Raw genomic sequence first — 7,033 nt, 5'->3', positions numbered from 1 at the left:
GGCATGTTCTATCGTCAAATGGCAACGGAGGACCTGTCGAAATACGGTTCGGAACTGCTGAGAAGAGATGTTGTACAGGAGTGGGTTTACCACAGAACTGAAGTAAAAGAAGGTGTCTGCAATGGGAAGAAGGATCATATACGCTCTGAAGTAGGGTACAGTCCAGTCCTGCTTAGGTTTAGCAGCAGCCATGATCCTTCGAATCTGATTTGGCACCCAACATATTGCCAGAGTGGCAACAATCAGTCCTGTGAGCAAAGGGGGAGAAAGAGAAAACATGTGAAACAAATCATACAATATTTAGTCTCTCAGTTTTGCACTTACTGGGTAGGAAATGGTACTGATTTTTCAGTGTTTTGCTCGACAGCTTTTTCTGCCAGTAGCAAATATTTTAACAGGTTCAAAGTCATTGCCGTATATGATTGGATAAAGATTGTGTAAGATTGTATTTATTTCTACCTGTTGGCACTTGTTAATTTTCAGATGTTCTCTCATTGATATTTGTATCTTTAGAAAGAATGGGAATTTTTTTGTTCCTACATTTATGTTTTCCTTTTTCTTCCTTTTTTAAAAAAATATAGCCATATTAGTGCAGGCAATACCCAGAAGAGAGATCAGACTGTTTGTATTTTACCAAAAAAAAAAAAAAAAAAGAATGCATAATAGTATATTAGGCATTATTTTTGGTAACTTTCCTCTTACAGAAGATATTTTTAAGTAAAGTATGTATGGATCTTTTTAGGGTAATTAAGAAGATATATGTTGGGAATTAAATTCATGAACGTAAATGGCACAGGAAAGACAGAAATGTAAGCAGTATGAGATAATACAAAATGTGTTCCAAAATGTGGTATCTGATCATTCTATATTTACATATAATGTGTCGCTGCATCACGCTACCTTATCGACATTTTTTTAAAGGGAAACATTATCTAAATAGACATCTGAGGATTCTGTCTTTATGGAGAAGCTTTCAATAGAGAAACAGCAATAATGGAGTCTCTGTTGTGACAGTAGCATTAGAACACATCTATCAGAGTACTTTTCACACAGTGGTAGCACAAGGATATGGAGGCAGGGAAGGGAATGCAGTCTGCGTTTTGAAACTACTAACCTCTAGCTAATATGGAAACAAATGCTGGAAATCCTAACTTCTCATTTGACGATGAAACAAATTCAAATATAAATACTCCAAGAAAATGTACTAAAAATTGAAAACTTTACAGTTTCCACTATATTTTTCCCTTTTCATCAAAGGTGCCTTGTATTAAAACACAATGGTAGCAGCAGAGTCTGCCTCCCCTACAGTTAGAATAGTCTTGTAGAGCTCTGTAGTGCAAGGCAGCACATTTTACCAGATTTTTTCTACCTTTGATTTTATAGTTCTGAAATCCAACCTGCTTCTCAACAGAAACAAGAATTCTGCTGCTGCCTTTCAGTAAATTTGGTTTCATAACTACACCCCACGTCTTGTTAATTCTAAAACATAGAAAGCAAAAGAGAATAATTGACTGGAAAGGATGAGATCACTTTAGGGAGACATGGAATTCTAAAACAGTGCATTAGATAACATTTGTTGGCTTGAAAACCAGTATTTTACTGGAGTCAAAATTATGAATGTAAAGAAAAAGATACAAGGTTTTCACCACTTTGGAAGTGCCAGGACTCAGAAACAAGCAGTGTGTGTATTCAGTGTTCTAAGAACTGCAGTTTTCACATTTTAATTTTATTTTTTCCAGATTCTTTAATAAAGAGATTCATTTTCTTAATGGGAGGCCAGTTTCCCTTCTGTTGTACAAGGACTGTACAAATTTCTTCTCTCATTGACCCATACTGATCAATTGAAAACCCTCTTTTCTGAGAATTTCCCCCCAAAAAAACATTTTAATGAAATTTAATTTTTAAGGACACTGCTGCCCTGAAGGATTTGGGGGGGGGAGGGGGGGTTGGTATCTCAGATATCAACATTATTGTATTTATAGAGGCTGGGAAAAGGAGAAATAGGAACTTGCTTGATCAGGTAAGTGACCAGAGGAGACAGTGTGGCCTTATCTTTTGCTTCTCTGCACATCACCTTTCATTCTGTTCTCTGCTATCTCAATACCTCACCCACCAGTCTCTCTGTAGATGTCCTGTAACATTTTTGTACTGCACGTCCCTCACCTCACATTTGTGTTTCACTATTTGTGTTGCATTTCTGTGCCATGACATGAGCTTTGTGCAGAGCTCCAGACTTCAATGGTTTTCTTTGCTGCCAGCACTATAAATGTCAAAGAGCCATGACAGAGAGAAGCAAAACAAGTGTCCTGGGTAAGAACTTTTCTGATGGATCATTTACTTAATTAGCACTTTTTATAGAATAGCAAAGGTAGGTTATTGGGCTGATTTTTGCATTCTGCAATCTAGGTACTTATATAGCCCTCATTACCGTACGTAAGCAGGGGAATAGTCCCGCTATTGTGGGGAACTTTCCTGGCTTCTGCACTATCCCAGTGAAGTGGGCTAGTGAAAGGATCTGAGTCCTCGCTCCCACTTCCTTTACCCAGTGGCCTCCCTGCCCTTGAGGACTCCCCTTCCACTCTCCTGTCTGGCAGAGTCCTCGTAACCAGTGGTGAGCTGGAACCGGTTGTTTAATTTAGAAGCCCTTTTAGAACCGGTTGTCCCTCGTGGGACAACCGGTTCTAAAAGGGCTTCTAAATTTAACAACCAGCCAAAAGTGGCACCTTACGCGCCGACTCTGTGGGTGCTCCAGAGCTGGAGCACCCACGGGAAAAATTTGGTGAGTGCAGAGCACCCACCAACAGCTCCCCACCACAGCCCCAGCTCACCTCGGCTCCACCTCTGACCCTGAGTTACGCTCTGACCTGTTCTGCTTCTCCGCCCCCCCCGGCTTCCCGCAAATCAGCTGTTCATGCGGGAAGCCTGGGAGGGCTGAGAAGCAAGCAGCAGCTTCGCGCTCAGGCCTAGGGAGGCGGCGCGGAGGTGAGCTGGGGTGGGCGAGCGCAAGGAGGGCCTCCCGCGCCGCAGCAGGTAACCCAGGGGGCGCGCAGGGGAACTGCTCCCCGCCCCAGCTCACCTCCGCCTCCCTCAGCCTGAGTGCGAAGCCGCCCCGCCTGCTTCTCAGCCCTCCCAGGCTTCCTGTGCGAACAGCTGATTCGCGGGAAGCCGGGGGGGGGGGGGGTGGAGAAGCACAGTGGGGTGGCTCGTTCGGGGGAGGAGGCGGATCAGAGGTGAGCTGGGGCCGGGCACGGAGCTGCTGGTGCGTGCTCCGCACCCACCAAATTGTCCCCGTGGGTGTGCTCCAGCCCCGGAGCGCCCACAGAGTCAATGCCTCAGGCACCACTTTTTATGTGATCAGTGGGGGGAGAGGCCGCTCCCCCTGCTCCCCCCCAGCTACGCTACCCCACCCCTAGGAGCCAGAGGGTCCTGCTGGATGCTTCCCGGGAGCCGCCCCAGGTAAGCACCAGGGCTCCCCACCTCACTCCCTGGCAGGTCCCTCTGGCTCTTAGGGGTGGGCACCCACTATGGTGGCCCACGAGACCCTCCTGACCGGTTCCAGGGAGAGTCAGGGAACAGGGGAGGGGTGTGGATGGGGCGGGGGGGGGCTTCAAGGAACGTGGGGGGTTGGATGGGGCAGGAGTCCTGGGGGGCGGGGGCGAGCCACGACCTCCTCATGGGCTGAGGAGGGAACCGGTTGTTAAGATTTTGGCAGCTCATCACTGCTCGTAACCCCAACAAGGCTGGACCCAGGATTCCTGGGGAGCTCAACCCCCAACCCTGCTGTGGTCACCTAGGACAGGGGCTAGGGTGTCCCCACTCCGGGGTACTCTCTCTGCACTGGGCACTTCTCTGACCCACTGATCATTACATACAATTTTAAGCAAATGCAAGTTATTTAATCAACAATTAATTTTAAAAAGAATAAGGGAAAATGGGAAGGTTAAAGGAAACACATCACCCTGCTCTGTGGCAGGGATCACCACAAACAGTGTCTCTGGAATGTCAGGGCAGTTCACAGTCTGTTCCTTGTAAGTCCCAGGCTCTGGCTGTGCTGCAGGGATGCTGTGGGTTGGACACTCGCTCTGGCAGTGGCCACACGCTCTCAGGCTCTAGGTGGCAGGGCCCTTCTTCCCAGCGTTGCCCCCGCCCTGTTAGGGTTACCAATCCCCCTCCGACTCTGGCCTGCAGAACCTCCTGGCTGAGGCATCTCCCTGTGCTGGGCCCGTTGCCCAGGGTCCCCCCTTGCTCTCCCCAGCTGCTCACGACACCCGGCTCCGGACTGCTCCAGCCCCAGCTCCAGCTCCACTCTGCCTCAGCACGGCTGCTGCTCCACCTCCAGCTTCCTGGGCTGCTTCTCTGGCTCTGGTTGCTGCAGCTCTGCTCCCAAGACAGGTCTGCTCTGCAGGCCGCTTCTGTGACTCTGCTCCCAGCACTGACCTGCTTTGTGGGCTGCTTTTCTGGCCCCCCTGGCTCTGGTTGCTGCAGCTCTGCTCCCAGGGCAAGTCTCCTCTCTCTGGGCTGTGCCTCTGGCTTTGGGGCTGCAGCTCTGCTCCCAGGACAGGGTCTGCTGTCTTTCCGGTCCCTCTGGATCTGGCACAGCTCTGCTCCCCAGCTCAGCTTGGGCCCCTGCTTTCTCATTAGCTTGGTCCCACTCTGTCTGACCCAGGCAAATCCAGCTCACACAGAGGACGGGACCTCCCTGGCCTCCTGACTCCCTGATTAGCCTGCCACCCTGTCATTCAGGCTGACCTGGAGCATAGGCCTCTCCCCATTGTTCCTAGGGACTGTCAGTCTCAGGGTCCTGATTTCACCATCGACCCTTCCCCCTCTTTAGTACTGGGAGCTAGCAACTAAAACACCCCCACTGAATGTTAGTAAGGGGGCAACATTCCCCTTACACATAGTATCTGCAACCAAATTCTTATCACACTACAAGAGCTTGTTTATTATAGAGTAAATCAATTTGGGTTTCATTTTTTTAAATTACAAGTTATTTTATCTTGCCAGATTATATAAAGACCAAGGATGGAAATTCTACTGTGAAGATCTCATCTTCTAAAATCAGTGTTTTAGTTCCATTTTTAAAGCTCTAACATAATGCCCTGAGTGTTCACATTTTTATCTTGCATCCTTTTGACATTGACCTTTATTTTGAGTCTAAACAGCCAAGTGTGTAAGATTCCTCCCTATATTCTTCAGACATGTCTGTTCTGGGGGAATTGACTATTTGGGCATGTATACAGCAAGTGAAAAATGAGCTGTTTGTGCTCTTCTGCAATACCAGGATGGTTAGTCTTTTTAGGGGGAGGAGGGTAATTTCTCTGTAAACTTTGTCATTTTTAGAAGGACAAGTAATTATTCATTTTTACACTTAAAAAACGGTCATTGTTTTAGCAGAGAAGCACCACGTGAATAAATATACTGACAAAAAAATCGTGTTTTATTCTAGCTGTTTGCATTTCGTTCAGATACACTTAGAGTTACTTCATACCTCCAAGAAAAAGCTTTACATTCTCATTCAGGCCTTAATATAACGTATTAAATATGTTGACTGAGTTACTGCTGCAATCAATCTGAACTTGTATACAGGCTCGGGGTGAAGGAGGGCATAGTATTTGATATGTAATGTGCAGAATGCACATACATTTGTGTATGAACTTTAATGAAGATCAGTGAAATTAACTCACATGTAAAACAAAACTGTATTTTATACCAGAATTGATACATCTTTTCCCTGTGACTTCTATGCACACAGATCAGTCACCTGCTGTGTATTATAACCTTACATGTTTCACCTGATCTGCAAGCCCCCTAAGTCATTTTTCCTCTTGATTACTGTACTAAAATGACAAAAGACATTAGCACAGGACACAGATTTATCCTCTCAGTATTGTTTAAAAACAAAGTAATGCAGATGTCCAACAAACTGTAGCACTTGATGCTTGAAATTTCCAACAACATTAGAATCATTATGCATGGTTTAATATTCAAAAGTTCATTAAGCCATGCAATCAGAGGCTTGGAGGCTTAGCACTAGCTGGTTGAACGCATACTAGTGAATACATGCCAGCTTTTAAGTAAGAGTAACTACATTGACTCAGTTATTTCAGCAAACTTAACAAAACTCATGTAACTCAAGTGCTTTGAGATCCTTGGATGAAAGGCAAATAAATTTAAACATTAAGCAAACTACACAACACTTTGCCCCAACCAAAAGTGGCCCATTCTGCTAGAAATTTAGTTTTAAAATGTAATCCTCCTTTCTAAAAATTGTGCATTTCATTGTATGAATCTTGACAAATGGTTGCTAGTTTAAATTAAAATAATTGTGAGCTTCTTTCGGGAAGCTACAATATCTAATCTTCATAAGTGATAAAGGATGGTCTTTGTAATAAAGCAAACCTAATGCCTAAGAGCTAATGACATAAATATGCATCATTGGCACAGAATAGAATGAGTTTGGCAGTCATTTCTCTTAACTATACTTTTTATGACTCAAAACATTCTCCTGAGGTATAGAATGCTAAATTAAATTCCTTACTGTCTTTACTAGGTGGTTTTAAATACATTCCAGCTAGCAGGATCCAAAGTCTGGAGGAGCACACCGGGATTTTCTACAGGTTTTGCTTGTTTCAATGTTGAAAAGACCAGAATGTGCCTGATGGCTCCTTCCCTCTTTTCTTTGTTATCGAAGTATGTTATTTCCACCCTACAATTAGGCACTGCCAGCCCAATCCACAGAACCTGGAGTCATCTAATGAAATTATAAACCAGTCAGTAGGATGCTCCAATGCATATTTTTATTTTGATGCCCTATTCTATTAACCACTTCCATGGTCATTGTCACATCAAGTATATTCTCCTTGTCTATTCCAATTATACTATTTGCCCTGATGATTAATAGTGTATAGGAATCTGCTCCTAGGCTGACTCACAGTTGGCAGCAGCAGGGTTAAAACCTAAACTTTATTTTTCTTTGATTAAATTAATGGTACAAAAGAGGGTTCTCAACATCTGCTTGTAAACTGACATT

Source organism: Natator depressus, chromosome 11, assembly GCF_965152275.1.
Source record: "Natator depressus isolate rNatDep1 chromosome 11, rNatDep2.hap1, whole genome shotgun sequence".
In the NCBI taxonomy this organism is placed as follows: Eukaryota; Metazoa; Chordata; order Testudines; family Cheloniidae; genus Natator; species Natator depressus.
This window is presented reverse-complemented; position numbering follows the sequence as displayed.